This window comes from Musa acuminata, chromosome BXJ2-1 (genome assembly GCF_036884655.1).
Source record: "Musa acuminata AAA Group cultivar baxijiao chromosome BXJ2-1, Cavendish_Baxijiao_AAA, whole genome shotgun sequence".
In the NCBI taxonomy this organism is placed as follows: Eukaryota; Viridiplantae; Streptophyta; class Magnoliopsida; order Zingiberales; family Musaceae; genus Musa; species Musa acuminata.
Window position 1 is genome coordinate 28,110,436 of NC_088338.1, and position 14,049 is coordinate 28,124,484.

General features: G+C 53.1%; 21 non-coding genes and 1 pseudogene across 21 annotated transcripts; all 22 read left to right on the forward strand.

The window, feature by feature from the left end:
• Positions 1-277: 277 nt before the first annotated feature.
• LOC135601549 (5S ribosomal RNA) lies at positions 278-396 on the forward strand. The gene has a single exon (XR_010483840.1). It is a non-coding gene; the product is annotated as a 5S ribosomal RNA (ribosomal RNA).
• A 350-nt stretch (positions 397-746) lies between these two features.
• LOC135599686 (5S ribosomal RNA) lies at positions 747-865 on the forward strand. Its single transcript, XR_010482032.1, has one exon. It is a non-coding gene; the product is annotated as a 5S ribosomal RNA (ribosomal RNA).
• Positions 866-1,215: 350 nt separating this feature from the next.
• LOC135599545 (5S ribosomal RNA) lies at positions 1,216-1,334 on the forward strand. The gene has a single exon (XR_010481899.1). It is a non-coding gene; the product is annotated as a 5S ribosomal RNA (ribosomal RNA).
• A 350-nt stretch (positions 1,335-1,684) lies between these two features.
• LOC135603462 (5S ribosomal RNA) lies at positions 1,685-1,803 on the forward strand. The gene has a single exon (XR_010484117.1). It is a non-coding gene; the product is annotated as a 5S ribosomal RNA (ribosomal RNA).
• A 350-nt stretch (positions 1,804-2,153) lies between these two features.
• LOC135600199 (5S ribosomal RNA) lies at positions 2,154-2,272 on the forward strand. Its single transcript, XR_010482526.1, has one exon. It is a non-coding gene; the product is annotated as a 5S ribosomal RNA (ribosomal RNA).
• A 350-nt stretch (positions 2,273-2,622) lies between these two features.
• Positions 2,623-2,741, forward strand: LOC135600455 (5S ribosomal RNA). The gene has a single exon (XR_010482776.1). It is a non-coding gene; the product is annotated as a 5S ribosomal RNA (ribosomal RNA).
• A 350-nt stretch (positions 2,742-3,091) lies between these two features.
• On the forward strand, positions 3,092-3,210 carry LOC135601550 (5S ribosomal RNA). The gene has a single exon (XR_010483841.1). It is a non-coding gene; the product is annotated as a 5S ribosomal RNA (ribosomal RNA).
• Positions 3,211-3,560: 350 nt separating this feature from the next.
• Positions 3,561-3,679, forward strand: LOC135599687 (5S ribosomal RNA). The gene has a single exon (XR_010482033.1). It is a non-coding gene; the product is annotated as a 5S ribosomal RNA (ribosomal RNA).
• Positions 3,680-4,029: 350 nt separating this feature from the next.
• LOC135600200 (5S ribosomal RNA) lies at positions 4,030-4,148 on the forward strand. The gene has a single exon (XR_010482527.1). It is a non-coding gene; the product is annotated as a 5S ribosomal RNA (ribosomal RNA).
• A 350-nt stretch (positions 4,149-4,498) lies between these two features.
• Positions 4,499-4,617, forward strand: LOC135600188 (5S ribosomal RNA). Its single transcript, XR_010482515.1, has one exon. It is a non-coding gene; the product is annotated as a 5S ribosomal RNA (ribosomal RNA).
• A 350-nt stretch (positions 4,618-4,967) lies between these two features.
• On the forward strand, positions 4,968-5,086 carry LOC135600375 (5S ribosomal RNA). Its single transcript, XR_010482698.1, has one exon. It is a non-coding gene; the product is annotated as a 5S ribosomal RNA (ribosomal RNA).
• Positions 5,087-5,436: 350 nt separating this feature from the next.
• On the forward strand, positions 5,437-5,555 carry LOC135599319 (5S ribosomal RNA). The gene has a single exon (XR_010481876.1). It is a non-coding gene; the product is annotated as a 5S ribosomal RNA (ribosomal RNA).
• A 350-nt stretch (positions 5,556-5,905) lies between these two features.
• LOC135600376 (5S ribosomal RNA) lies at positions 5,906-6,024 on the forward strand. The gene has a single exon (XR_010482699.1). It is a non-coding gene; the product is annotated as a 5S ribosomal RNA (ribosomal RNA).
• Positions 6,025-6,374: 350 nt separating this feature from the next.
• Positions 6,375-6,493, forward strand: LOC135600202 (5S ribosomal RNA). The gene has a single exon (XR_010482529.1). It is a non-coding gene; the product is annotated as a 5S ribosomal RNA (ribosomal RNA).
• A 350-nt stretch (positions 6,494-6,843) lies between these two features.
• On the forward strand, positions 6,844-6,962 carry LOC135600282 (5S ribosomal RNA). Its single transcript, XR_010482608.1, has one exon. It is a non-coding gene; the product is annotated as a 5S ribosomal RNA (ribosomal RNA).
• A 350-nt stretch (positions 6,963-7,312) lies between these two features.
• Positions 7,313-7,431, forward strand: LOC135599877 (5S ribosomal RNA). The gene has a single exon (XR_010482217.1). It is a non-coding gene; the product is annotated as a 5S ribosomal RNA (ribosomal RNA).
• Positions 7,432-7,781: 350 nt separating this feature from the next.
• Positions 7,782-7,900, forward strand: LOC135600422 (5S ribosomal RNA). Its single transcript, XR_010482744.1, has one exon. It is a non-coding gene; the product is annotated as a 5S ribosomal RNA (ribosomal RNA).
• Positions 7,901-8,250: 350 nt separating this feature from the next.
• On the forward strand, positions 8,251-8,369 carry LOC135602077 (5S ribosomal RNA; annotated as a pseudogene).
• Positions 8,370-8,719: 350 nt separating this feature from the next.
• Positions 8,720-8,838, forward strand: LOC135602575 (5S ribosomal RNA). The gene has a single exon (XR_010483997.1). It is a non-coding gene; the product is annotated as a 5S ribosomal RNA (ribosomal RNA).
• A 350-nt stretch (positions 8,839-9,188) lies between these two features.
• Positions 9,189-9,307, forward strand: LOC135600521 (5S ribosomal RNA). The gene has a single exon (XR_010482841.1). It is a non-coding gene; the product is annotated as a 5S ribosomal RNA (ribosomal RNA).
• A 350-nt stretch (positions 9,308-9,657) lies between these two features.
• Positions 9,658-9,776, forward strand: LOC135603473 (5S ribosomal RNA). The gene has a single exon (XR_010484118.1). It is a non-coding gene; the product is annotated as a 5S ribosomal RNA (ribosomal RNA).
• A 351-nt stretch (positions 9,777-10,127) lies between these two features.
• Positions 10,128-10,246, forward strand: LOC135599696 (5S ribosomal RNA). Its single transcript, XR_010482041.1, has one exon. It is a non-coding gene; the product is annotated as a 5S ribosomal RNA (ribosomal RNA).
• Positions 10,247-14,049: the final 3,803 nt, after the last annotated feature.

A 14,049-nucleotide genomic window follows, 5' to 3' on the forward strand; every position in this document is an offset into this window, starting at 1 on the left:
TGACCGCTACGCTGTCAGTATCGAGGGGCTCGGATAGAGCTTTCCGGATTGGGGTCGCAATAGCGATTCCGAGTTCGTTCTAGAAAGTGCCGATAGTTTCTGCACGCGCTTGCCGTGACCGATACGCAGTCGTCGGGCTAGGGCTCGGAGAGAACTTGCAATAGGGATTTCGAGACCGTTCGGGAAAGCGCCGACGGTTTCGTGACGGGCAAGAGGCTCCGGACGTTGATGCGCCGACTGCGACGTGCACATAGGCGAGGGACGAAGCACACGAAACGGGTGCGATAATGCCAGCACTAAATCCCCGGATCCCATCAAAACTCCGAAGTTAAGCGTGCTTCGGCCAGAGTAGTACTAGGATGGGTGACCCCCTGGGAAGTCCTCGTTTTGCACTCCTTTTTGCATCACGGGATACGAAACAACTCCCGTAGAGTTCCGAGACGATTGTTTTGGGGCTGGAAATTTGCTGTGACCGCTACGTTGTCAGTATCGAGGGGCTCGGAGAGAGCTTTCCGGATTGGGGTAGCAATAGCGATTCCGAGTTCTTTCTAGAAAGTGCCGATGGTTTCTGCACGCGCTTGCCGTGACCGATACGCAGTCGTCGAGCTAGGGCTTGGAGAGAGCTTGCAATAGGGATTTCGAAACCGTTCGAGAAAGCGCCGACGGTTTCGTGACGGGCAAGAGGCTCCGGACGTTGATGCGCCGGCTGCGACGTGCACATAGGCGAGGGACGAAGCACGCGAAACGGGTGCGATAATGCCAGCACTAAATCCCCGGATCCCATCAAAACTCCGAAGTTAAGCGTGCTTGGGCCAGAGTAGTACCAGGATGGGTGACCCCTTGGGAAGTCCTCGTGTTGCACTCCTTTTTGCATCCCGAGATACGAAACATCTCCCGTAGAGCTCCGAGACGATTGTTTTGGGGCTGGAAATTTGCTATGACCGCTACGCAGTTAGTTTCGAGGGGCTCGGAGAGAGCTTTCCGGATTGGGGTCGCAATAGCGATTCCGAGTTCGTTCTAGAAAGTGCCGATGGTTTCTGCACGCGCTTGCCGTGACCGATACGCAGTCGTCGGGCTAGGGCTCGGAGAGAGCTTGCAATAGGGATTTCGAAACCGTTCGAGAAAGCGCCGACGGTTTCGTGAAGGGCAAGAGGCTCCGAACGTTGATGCGCCGGCTGCGACGTGCACATAGGCGAGGGACGAAGCACGCGAAACGGGTGCGATAATGCCAGCACTAAATCCCCGGATCCCATCAAAACTCCGAAGTTAAGCGTGCTTGGGCCAGAGTAGTACCAGGATGGGTGACCCCCTGGGAAGTCCTCGTGTTGCACTCCTTTTTGCATCCCGAGATACGAAACATCTCCCGTAGAGCTCCGAGACGATTGTTTTGGGGCTGGAAATTTGCTATGACCGCTACGCAGTCAGTTTCGAGGGGCTCGGAGAGAGCTTTCCGGATTGGGGTCGCAATAGCGATTCCGAGTTCGTTCTAGAAAGTGCCGATGGTTTCTGCACGCGCTTGCCGTGACCGATACGCAGTCATCGGGCTAGGGCTCGGAGAGAGCTTGCAATAGGGATTTCGAGACCGTTCGAGAAAGCGCCGACGGTTTCGTGACGGGCAAGAGGCTCCGGACGTTGATGCGCCGGCTGCGATGTGCACATAGGCGAGGGACGAAGCACGCGAAACGGGTGCGATAATGCCAGCACTAAATCCCCGGATCCCATCAAAACTCCGAAGTTAAGCGTGCTTGGGCCAGAGTAGTACTAGGATGGGTGACCCCCTGGGAAGTCCTCGTGTTGCACTCCTTTTTGCATCCCGAGATACGAAACATCTCCCGTAGAGCTCCGAGACGATTGTTTTGGGGCTGGAAATTTGCTGTGACCGCTACGCAGTCAGTATCGAGGGGCTCGGAGAGAGCTTTCCGGATTGGGGGCGCAATAGCGATTCCGAGTTCGTTCTAGAAAGTGCCGATGGTTTCTGCACGCGCTTGCCGTGACCGATACGCAGTCGTCGGGCTAGGGCTCGGAGAGAGCTTGCAATAGGGATTTCGAAACAGTTCGAGAAAGCGCCGACGGTTTCGTGACGGGCAAGAGGCTCCGAACGTTGATGCGCCGGCTGCGACGTGCAAATAGGCGAGGGACGAAGCACGCGAAACGGGTGCGATAATGCCAGCACTAAATCCCCGGATCCCATCAAAACTCCGAAGTTAAGCGTGCTTGGGCCAGAGTAGTACAAGGATGGGTGACCCCCTGGGAAGTCCTCGTGTTGCACTCCTTTTTGCATCCCGAGATACGAAACATCTCCCGTAGAGCTCCGAGACGATTGTTTTGGGGCTGGAAATTTGCTGTGACCGCTACGCAGTCAGTATCGAGGGGCTCGGAGAGAGCTTTCCGGATTGGGGTCGCAATAGCGATTCTGAGTTCGTTCTAGAAAGTGCCGATGGTTTCTGCACGCGCTTGCCGTGACCGATACGCAGTCGTCGGGCTAGGGCTCGGAGAGAGCTTGCAATAGGGATTTCGAGACCGTTCGAGAAAGCGCCGACGGTTTCGTGACGGGCAAGAGGCTCCGGACGTTGATGCGCCGGCTGCGACGTGCACATAGGCGAGGGACGAAGCACGCGAAACGGGTGCGATAATGCCAGCACTAAATCCCAGGATCCCATCAAAACTCCGAAGTTAAGCGTGCTTGGGCCAGAGTAGTACCAGGATGGGTGACCCCCTGGGAAGTCCTCGTGTTGCACTCCTTTTTGCATCCCGAGATACGAAACATCTCCCGTAGAGCTCCGAGACGATTGTTTTGGGGCTGGAAATTTGCTGTGACCGCTACGCTGTCAGTATCGAGGGGCTCGGATAGAGCTTTCCGGATTGGGGTCGCAATAGCGATTCCGAGTTCGTTCTAGAAAGTGCCGATAGTTTCTGCACGCGCTTGCCGTGACCGATACGCATTCGTCGGGCTAGGGCTCGGAGAGAACTTGCAATAGGGATTTCGAGACCGTTCGGGAAAGCGCCGACGGTTTCGTGACGGGCAAGAGGCTCCGGACGTTGATGCGCCGACTGCGACGTGCACATAGGCGAGGGACGAAGCACACGAAACGGGTGCGATAATGCCAGCACTAAATCCCCGGATCCCATCAAAACTCCGAAGTTAAGCGTGCTTCGGCCAGAGTAGTACTAGGATGGGTGACCCCCTGGGAAGTCCTCGTTTTGCACTCCTTTTTGCATCACGGGATACGAAACAACTCCCGTAGAGTTCCGAGACGATTGTTTTGGGGCTGGAAATTTGCTGTGACCGCTACGTTGTCAGTATCGAGGGGCTCGGAGAGAGCTTTCCGGATTGGGGTAGCAATAGCGATTCCGAGTTCTTTCTAGAAAGTGCCGATGGTTTCTGCACGCGCTTGCCGTGACCGATACGCAGTCGTCGAGCTAGGGCTTGGAGAGAGCTTGCAATAGGGATTTCGAAACCGTTCGAGAAAGCGCCGACGGTTTCGTGACGGGCAAGAGGCTCCGGACGTTGATGCGCCGGCTGCGACGTGCACATAGGCGAGGGACGAAGCACGCGAAACGGGTGCGATAATGCCAGCACTAAATCCCCGGATCCCATCAAAACTCCGAAGTTAAGCGTGCTTGGGCCAGAGTAGTACCAGGATGGGTGACCCCTTGGGAAGTCCTCGTGTTGCACTCCTTTTTGCATCCCGAGATACGAAACATCTCCCGTAGAGCTCCGAGACGATTGTTTTGGGGCTGTAAATTTGCTATGACCGCTACGCAGTTAGTTTCGAGGGGCTCGGAGAGAGCTTTCCGGATTGGGGTCGCAATAGCGATTCCGAGTTCGTTCTAGAAAGTGCCGATGGTTTCTGCACGCGCTTGCCGTGACCGATACGCAGTCGTCGGGCTAGGGCTCGGAGAGAGCTTGCAATAGGGATTTCGAAACCGTTCGAGAAACCGCCGACGGTTTCGTGACGGGCAAGAGGCTCCGAACGTTGATGCGCCGGCTGCGACGTGCACATAGGCGAGGGACGAAGCACGCGAAACGGGTGCGATAATGCCAGCACTAAATCCCCGGATCCCATCAAAACTCCGAAGTTAAGCGTGCTTGGGCCAGAGTAGTACAAGGATGGGTGACCCCCTGGGAAGTCCTCGTGTTGCACTCCTTTTTGCATCCCGAGATACGAAACATCTCCCGTAGAGCACCGAGACGATTGTTTTGGGGCTGGAAATTTGCTATGACCGCTACGCAGTCAGTTTCGAGGGGCTCGGAGAGAGCTTTCCGGATTGGGGTCGCAATAGCGATTCCGAGTTCGTTCTAGAAAGTGCCGATGGTTTCTGCATGCGCTTGCCGTGACCGATACGCAGTCGTCGGGCTAGGGCTCGGAGAGAGCTTGCAATAGGGATTTCGAGACCGTTCGAGAAAGCGCCGACGGTTTCGTGACGGGCAAGAGGCTCCGGACGTTGATGCGCCGGCTGCGATGTGCACATAGGCGAGGGACGAAGCACGCGAAACGGGTGCGATAATGCCAGCACTAAATCCCCGGATCCCATCAAAACTCCGAAGTTAAGCGTGCTTGGGCCAGAGTAGTACTAGGATGGGTGACCCCCTGGGAAGTCCTCGTGTTACACTCCTTTTTGCATCCCGAGATACGAAATATCTCCCATAGAGCTCCGAGACGATTGTTTTGGGGCTGGAAATTTGCTGTGACCGCTACGCAGTCAGTATCGAGGGGCTCGGAGAGAGCTTTCCGGATTGGGGTCGCAATAGCGATTCCGAGTTCGTTCTAGAAAGTGCCGATGGTTTCTGCACGCGCTTGCCGTGACCGATACGCAGTCGTCGGGCTAGGGCTCGGAGAGAGCTTGCAATAGGGATTTCGAAACCGTTCGAGAAAGCGCCGACGGTTTCGTGACGGGCAAGAGGCTCCGGACGTTGATGCGCCGGCTGCGACGTGCACATAGGCGAGGGACGAAGCACGCGAAACGGGTGCGATAATGCCAGCACTAAATCCCCGGATCCCATCAAAACTCCGAAGTTAAGCGTGCTTGGGCCAGAGTAGTACAAGGATGGGTGACCCCTTGGGAAGTCCTCGTGTTGCACTCCTTTTTGCATCCCGGGATACGAAGCATCTCCCGTAGAGCTCCGAGAAGATTGTTTTGGGGCTGGAAATTTGCTATGACCGCTACGCAGTCAGTTTCGAGGGGCTCGGAGAGAGCTTTCCGGATTGGGGTCGCAATAGCGATTCCGAGTTCGTTCTAGAAAGTGCCGATGGTTTCTGCACGCGCTTGCCGTGACCGATACGCAGTCGTCGGGATAGGGCTCGGAGAGAGCTTGCAATAGGGATTTCGAGACCGTTAGAGAAAGCGCCGACGGTTTCGTGACGGGCAAGAGGCTCCGGACGTTGATGCGCCGGCTGCGACGTGCACCTAGGCGAGGGACGAAGCACGCGAAACGGGTGCGATAATGCCAGCACTAAATCCCCGGATCCCATCAAAACTCCGAAGTTAAGCGTGCTTGGGCCTGAGTAGTACTAGGATGGGTGACCCCCTGGGAAGTCCTCGTGTTGCACTCCTTTTTGCATCCCGAGATACGAAACATCTCCCGTAGAGCTCCGAGACGATTGTTTTGGGGCTGGAAATTTGCTGTGACCGCTACGCAATCAGTATCGAGGGGCTCGGAGAGAGCTTTCCGGATTGGGGTCGCAATAGCGATTCCGAGTTCGTTCTAGAAAGTGCCGATGGTTTCTGCACGCGCTTGCCGTGACCGATATGCAGTCGTCGGGCTAGGGCTCGGAGAGAGCTTGCAATATGGATTTCGAGACCGTTCGAGAAAGCGCCGACGGTTTCGTGACGGGCAAGAGGCTCCGGACGTTGATGCGCCGGCTGCGACGTGCACATAGGCGAGGGACGAAGCACGCGAAACGGGTGCGATAATGCCAGCACTAAATCCCCGGATCCCATCAAAACTCCGAAGTTAAGCGTGCTTGGGCCAGAGTAGTACAAGGATGGGTGACCCCTTGGGAAGTCCTCGTGTTGCACTCCTTTTTGCATCCCGGGATACGAAGCATCTCCCGTAGAGCTCCGAGACGATTGTTTTGGGGCTGGAAATTTGCTATGACCGCTACGCAGTCAGTTTCGAGGGGCTCGGAGAGAGCTTTCCGGATTGGGGTCGCAATAGCGATTCCGAGTTCGTTCTAGAAAGTGCCGATGGTTTCTGCACGTGCTTGCAGTGACCGATACGCAGTCGTCGGGCTAGGGCTCGGAGAGAGCTTGCAATAGGGATTTCGAAACCGTTCGAGAAAGCGCCGACGGTTTCGTGACGGGCAAGAGGCTCCGGACGTTGATGCGCCGGCTGCGACGTGCACATAGGCGAGGGATGAAGCACGCGAAACGGGTGCGATAATGCCAGCACTAAATCCCCGGATCCCATCAAAACTCCGAAGTTAAGCGTGCTTGGGCCAGAGTAGTACAAGGATGGGTGACCCCCTGGGAAGTCCTCGTGTTGCACTCCTTTTTGCATCCCGAGATACGAAACATCTCCCGTAGAGCTCCGAGACGATTGTTTTGGGGCTGGAAATTTGCTATGACCGCTACGCAGTCAGTTTCGAGGGGCTCGGAGAGAGCTTTCCGGATTGGGGTCGCAATAGCGATTCCGAGTTCGTTCTAGAAAGTGCCGATGGTTTCTGCACGTGCTTGCCGTGACCGATACGCAGTCGTCGGGCTAGGGCTCGGAGAGAGCTTGCAATAGGGATTTCGAGACCGTTCGAGAAAGCGCCGACGGTTTCGTGACGGGCAAGAGGCTCCGGACGTTGATGCGCCGGCTGCGACGTACACATAGGCGAGGGACGAAGCACGCGAAACGGGTGCGATAATGCCAGCACTAAATCCACGGATCCCATCAAAACTCCGAAGTTAAGCGTGCTTGGGCCAGAGTAGTACTAGGATGGGTGACCCCCTGGGAAGTCCTCGTGTTGCACTCCTTTTTGCATCCCGAGATACGAAACATCTCCCGTAGAGCTCCGAGAAGATTGTTTTGGGGCTGGAAATTTGCTGTGACCGCTATGCAGTCAGTATCGAGGGGCTCGGAGAGAGCTTTCCGGATTGGGGTCACAATAGCGATTCCGAGTTCGTTCTAGAAAGTGCCGATGGTTTCTGCACGCACTTGCCGTGACCGATATGCAGTCGTCGGGCTAGGGCTCGGAGAGAGCTTGCAATAGGGATTTCGAGACCGTTCGAGAAAGCGCCGACGGTTTCGTGACGGGCAAGAGGCTCCGGACGTTGATGCGCCGGCTGCGACGTGCACATAGGCGAGGGACGAAGCACGCGAAACGGGTGCGATAATGCTAGCACTAAATCCCCGGATCCCATCAAAACTCCGAAGTTAAGCGTGCTTGGGCCAGAGTAGTACTAGGATGGGTGACCCCCTGGGAAGTCCTCGTGTTGCACTCCTTTTTGCATCCCGAGATACGAAACATCTCCCGTAGAGCTCCGAGACGATTGTTTTGGGGCTGGAAATTTGCTATGACCGCTACGCAGTCAGTTTCGAGGGGCTCGGAGAGAGCTTTCCGGATTGGGGTAGCAATAGCGATTCCGAGTTCGTTCTAGAAAGTGCCGATGGTTTCTGCACGCGCTTGCCGTGACCGATACGCAGTCGTCGGGCTAGGGCTCGGAGAGAGCTTGCAATAGGGATTTCGAGACAGTTCGAGAAAGCGCCGACGGTTTCGTGACGGGCAAGAGGCTCCGGACGTTGATGCGCCGGCTGCGACGTGCACATAGGCGAGGGACGAAGCACGCGAAACGGGTGCGATAATGCCAGCACTAAATCCCCGGATCCCATCAAAACTCCGAAGTTAAGCGTGCTTGGGCCAGAGTAGTACTACGATGGCTGACCCCCTGGGAAGTCCTCGTGTTGCACTCCTTTTTGCATCCCGGGATACGAAACATCTCCCGTAGAGCTCCGAGACGATTGTTTTGTGGCTGGAAATTTGCTGTGACCGCTACGCAGTCAGTATCGAGGGGCTCGGAGAGAGCTTTACGGATTGGGGTCGCAATAGCGATTCCGAGTTCGTTCTAGAAAGTGCCGATGGTTTCTGCACGCGCTTGCCGTGACCGATACGCAGTCGTCGGGCTAGGGCTCGGAGAGAGCTTGTAATAGGGATTTCGAGACCGTTCGAGAAAGCGCCGCCGGTTTCGTGACGGGCAAGAGGCTCCGGACGTTGATGCGCCGACTGCGACGTGCACATAGGCGAGGGACGAAGCACGCGAAACCGGTGCGATAATGCCAGCACTAAATCACCGGAACCCATCAAAACTCCGAAGTTAAGCGTGCTTGTGCCAGAGTAGTACTAGGATGGGTGACCCCTTGGGAACTCCTCGTGTTGCACTCCTTTTTGCATCCCGGGATACGAAACATCTCCCGTAGATCTCCGAGATGATTGTTTTGGGGCTGGAAATTTGCCGTGACCGCTACGCTATTAGTATCGAGGGGCTCGGAGAGAGCTTTCCGGATTAGGGTCGCAATAGCGATTCCGAGTTCGTTCTAGAAAGTGCCGATGGTTTCTGCATGCGCTTGCCGTGACCGATACGCAATCGTCGGGCTAGGGCTCGGAGAGAACTTGCAATAGGGATTTCGAGACCGTTCGATAAAGCGTCGACGGTTTCGTGACGGGCAATAGGCTCCGGACGTTGATGCGCCGACTGCGACGTGCACATAGGCGAGGGACGAAGCACGCGAAACGGGTGCGATAATGCCAGCACTAAATCCCCGGATCCCATCAAAACTCCGAAGTTAAGCGTGCTTGGGCAAGAGTAGTACTAGGATGGGTGACCCCTTGGGAAGTCCTCGTGTTGCACTCCTTTTTGCATCCCGAGATACGAAACATTTCCCGTAGAGCTCCGAGACGATTGTTGTGGGGCTGGAAATTTGCTGTTACCGCTACGCAGTCAGTATCGAGGGGCTCGGAGAGAGCTTTCCGGATTGGTGTCGCAATAGCGATTCCGAGTTCGTTCTAGAAAGTGCTGATGGTTTCTGCACGCGCTTGCCGTGACCGATACGCAGTCGTCGAGCTAGGGCTCGGAGAGAGCTTGCAATAGGGATTTCGAGACCGTTCGAGAAAGCGCCGACGGTTTCGTGACGGGCAAGAGGCTCCGGACGTTGATGCGCCGACTGCGACGTGCACATAGGCGAGGGACGAAGCACGCGAAACGGGTGCGATAATGCCAGCATTAAATCCCCAGATCCCATCAAAACTCTGAAGTTAAGCGTGCTTGGGCCAGAGTAGTACTAGGTTGGGTGACCCCTTGGGAAGTCCTCGTGTTGCACTCCTTTTTGCATCCCGGGATACGAAACATCTCCCGTAGAGCTCCGAGACGATTGTTTTGGGGCTGGAAATTTGCCGTGACCGCTACGCAGTCAGTATCGAGGGGCTCGGAGAGGGCTTTCCAGATTGGGGTCGCAATAGCGATTCCGAGTTCGTTCTAGAAAGTGCCGATGGTTTCTGCACGCGCTTGCCGTGACCGACACGCAGTCGTCGGGCTAGGGCTCGGAGAGAGCTTGCAATAGGGATTTCGAGACCGTTCGAGAAAGCGCCGACGGTTTCGTGACGGGCAAGAGGCTCCGGACGTTGATGCGCCGACTGCGACGTGCACATAGGCGAGGGACGAAGCACGCGAAACGGGTGCGATAATGCCAGCACTAAATCCCCGGATCCCATCAAAACTCCGAAGTTAAGCGTGCTTGGGCCAGAGTAGTACTAGGATGGGTGACCCCCTGGGAAGTCCTCGTGTTGCACTCCTTTTTGCATCCCGAGATACGAAACATCTCCCGTAGAGCTCCGAGACGATTGTTTTGGGGCTGGAAATTTGCTGTGACCGCTACGCTGTCTGTTTCGAGGGGCTCGGAGAGAGCTTTTTCGGATTGGGGTCGCAATAGCGATTCCGAGTTCGTTCTAGAAAGTGCCGATGGTTTCTGCACGCGCTTGCCGTGACCGATACGCAGTCGTCGGGCTAGGGATCGGAGAGAGCTTGCAATAGGGATTTCGAGACCGTTCGAGAAAGCGCTGACCGTTTCGTGACGGGCAAGAGGCTCCGGACGTTGATGCGCCGGCTGCGAAGTGCACATAGGCGAGGGACGAAGCACGCGAAACGGGTGCGATAATGCCAGCACTAAATCCCCGTATCCCATCAGAACTCCGAAGTTAAGCGTGCTTGGGCCAGAGTAGTACTAGGATGGGTGACCCCCTGGGAAGTCCTCGTGTTGCACTCCTTTTTGCATCCCGGGATACGAAACATCTCCTGTAGAGCTCCGAGATGATTGTTTTGGGGCTGGAAATTTGCTGTGACCGCTACGCTGTCAGTATCGAGGGGCGCGGAGAGAGCTTTCCGGATTGGGGTCGCAATAGCGATTCCGAGTTCGTTCTAGAAAGTGCCGATGGTTTCTGCACGCGCTTGCCGTGACCGATACGCAGTCGTCGGGCTAGGGCTCGGAGAGAGCTTGCAATAGGGATTTCGAGACCGTTCGAGAAAGCGCCGACGGTTTCGTGACGGGCAAGAGGCTCCGGACGTTGATGCGCCGACTGCGACGTGCACATTGTTGAATCTCGGATTTTGATGATGAAGTTAATTGTCATTTGTTGTCTAATCTATGTGTTGAGATAAGTGTGCAGGATTAACTACGATGAAAGAGAGACAAGCAGCAGGAGTTTCGCCGGAGTCAAGTTCATGATCACGTTGGGAGTTCGAGAGTTTGACGGAAGTTCGGACGGTCGTCGGAGGTTCTGCGAGAACAGATCCGAGAAGTCCAGAAGCTTGCCAAGCGAAGCTCGTCGGAACTTGCCAAGTGGATCGTCGCAAAGTCAAGGAGTTTGCCGGAAGTCCGCAGGAGCATCACCGAGGGTTCATCGGATGATCGATGGAAGTTCGCCGGAAACTCGCCGGAAGGAGCGATTGACGCACCGAAGCAAAGCTGCAGAAGTTGTCTTAGATTTAATCGTAGTTAGCACGATGATTAAGTTGGAAAATGGGAGGTGATCCCATTGGCTTAATCTTGGGGCAATTGGGCCCCTGAAAGATTGAAATTGGGTCGAATGGAATGAACCATTCGGACCCTGATTGCACCAGGAGGTGCAACCGCCCAGGCCAGGAGGTGGCACCGCCTGGGCTAAGCCTCCCAGCGAGACTGCGCGGTGCAACCTCCCCAGCCGGGAGGTGGCACCGCCTGAGCTCAGTCTTCGAGCTAGACTGGGCGGTGCAACCTCCCTGGCAGAGAGGTGGCACCGCCTGAGCTCAGTCTTCGAGCTAGACTGGGCGGTGCAACCTCCCTGGCAGAGAGGTGGCACCGCCTAAGCTCAGTCTTCGAGCAAGACTGGGCGGTGCAACCTCCCTGGCAGAGAGGTGGCACCGCCTGAGCTCGGTCTTCGAGCTCTGCCAGGCGGTGCAACCTCTCCAGTCAAGAGGTGCAACCGCCTGATCCCGGAATTCCGGGATTTGATCGTTTTGAGCTCCAAATTTGAATTGGGTTGGGGCCTATAAATTCCCCATCCATTCAACACTGAAAAGATACAGACCTACACCGAAATCTTGATCTTTTCTGTGATTCTAAGAGCTCAAAAGTGATTGTAAAGCCTTTAAGTCTCCTCCTTCTGTTCTTCAAGTTTTCAGTTGTAAAGTGAGGAGAGAAAGGTCTGTAAAGGTTGTCTCCTGAGCCTGTCAAAAGGAGAGAAACTGTAAAAGGGCAGTTTGGCCTTCACCCATTGAAGGAAGGCCCCTAGTTGACGTCGGCAACCTCGTCGGTGGAGGAAGCCAAAAGTGGAGTAGGTCAGGACTGACCGAACCACTCTAAATCTCTGGTTTGCATTTATCTTTGAGCACTTTATCTTTACTACAAACCTCCTCCACTACTACTGCTCTCTGCGCTTTCACGAACAAGTTCTAAGTGCTGTTCTTCCGAATCTGCATTCAGATGTAAAGTCGTGTTTTAGTACATTACAGTTTACGTTTACGTTTTGATTCTGCAGAACTGTCCTCTGTGCTTTTGCAAACGAGTTTCTTTGCAGTTTACACTTACAGTTTGATTCTATTTATAACTGCAAACTGTCTTCTGCAATTTTACGAACGAGTTTCAACATTTAGACGTAAAACTGCATTTAGACGTAAATCGGCTTTCCTCGCACAATCGTCAGATTTCAGTTTACGTTTACGTCTTGATTTCAACTGCATACTGCCCTCTGCGAATATACAAACGAGTTTCAAAGTTCAGACGTAAATCTGCGTCTAAGACGTAAATCTGCGTGTAAGACGTAAATCTGCGTTTAGACGTAAATCTGCGTTTAGACGCAAATCTGCGTTTAGACGTAAATCTGTTTTTTGCAGATTACCTTTTGAGCTGTACAACAACAGCACATTGTCTTTATACTTCTGCTCAATCTGTGCTTAGACGCAATCTGCGTTTAGACGCAATCTGCGCTTAGACGCAATCTGCGCTAAGACGCAAACTGCGCTTAGACGCAATCTGAGTTTAGACGCAATCTGCATTTAGACGCTAACTGCGTTTAGACGCTAACTGCGCTTAAACGTAAACTGCACTTAATTATAAGTAATCTTAGAATCGGTTTTTGCATCAAAATAGTCTTTGTCGAACGAACGCAGCCTTCGCTTTTTAATCGCTGAAAAATATCCGCTGCACTAATTCACCCCCCCCCCTCTTAGTGCTCTCGATCCTAACAATTGGTATCAGAGCCCGGTTAACTCTCAAAAGGATTAAAACCCAAGAGAGATGGCTTACGCCGGAAACCAAGAGGGCCATTCTATTACACGTCCACCCATGTTTAATGGGACGGACTACACCTACTGGAAGACCCGAATGAGGATCTTTCTTATTTCTATGGATTTTGAACTGTGGAATCTTGTCGAAAATGGTTTTTCAAAGTCTTCTCTTCCAATGATCGATTGGAATGATTTGGAGAAGAAGGCTTTCGCTCTAAATGCAAAGGCTATGAATGCCTTATTTTGTGCACTTGATAAAAACGAGTTTAACCGTGTTTCAACTTGTGAAACTGGATTAGATATTTGGCACACACTCGAAGTGACCCATGAGGGCACAAGTAGAGTAAAAGAGTCAAAAATCAATTTGCTGTTACACTCCTTCGAACTTTTTCGGATGAAACCGAGTGAAACCATTGGCGACATGTTTACCCGTTTCACGGATGTCGTCAACGGTCTAAAAGGACTCGGAAAGAGCTTTTCGGATTTTGAGCTTGTTAATAAGATACTAAGATCCCTTCCTAAGAGTTGGGATCCTAAAGTCACCGCTATTCAAGAGGCAAAAGATCTGCGAAATTTCCCTCTTGAAGAACTAATCGGGTCATTAATGACCTACGAAATGACTTGTAAAGCTCATGAAGAGCAAGAAGACATCCTTCCAAAGAATAGGAAGGATATGGCACTCAAAACTTCAGAATGCCACTTGAGAGAAAACTCAAGTGATGAGGACTGTGATGATGACTTGGCACTTCTAACAAGAAAGTTTAAAAAGTTCTTTAAAAGAAACAAGTTTAAGAATGATGCAAAAAATAAACTTGAACCCAAAAAGGACCAAGTAATCTGCTATGAATGCAAAAAGCCGGGACACTACAAGAGTGACTATCCCCAAGTCAAGAAAAGAACAACAAAGAAGAAGGCGCTCCAAGCAACATGGGATGATTCAAGCGCATCTGAGGAAGAGGAGTCCAACACCGAGCAAGTTGCTCATTACGCCTTAATGGCTATCGGAGAGGAGGTAACGGATTCATTAAATGCTGATTTATCTTTCGATGAATTATTAAATGCTTTCAATGACTTATTTGACGAATGCAAGAGTATAAGTAGAAAATATAAATTGCTGAAAAAGGTGCATGATAGTCTTACTTGTGAGTTTGATAAGTTAAAAGTCGAACATCATGATAGTTTAAATTCATGTATCAAATGTCATGATTTAGAAACTTTACAAAAAGAAAACCTGCTACTCAAGGATACCTTGAAGAAATTCGATGTTGGTAGCAAGTCGTTGAACATGATCCTTGCAAACAAGGG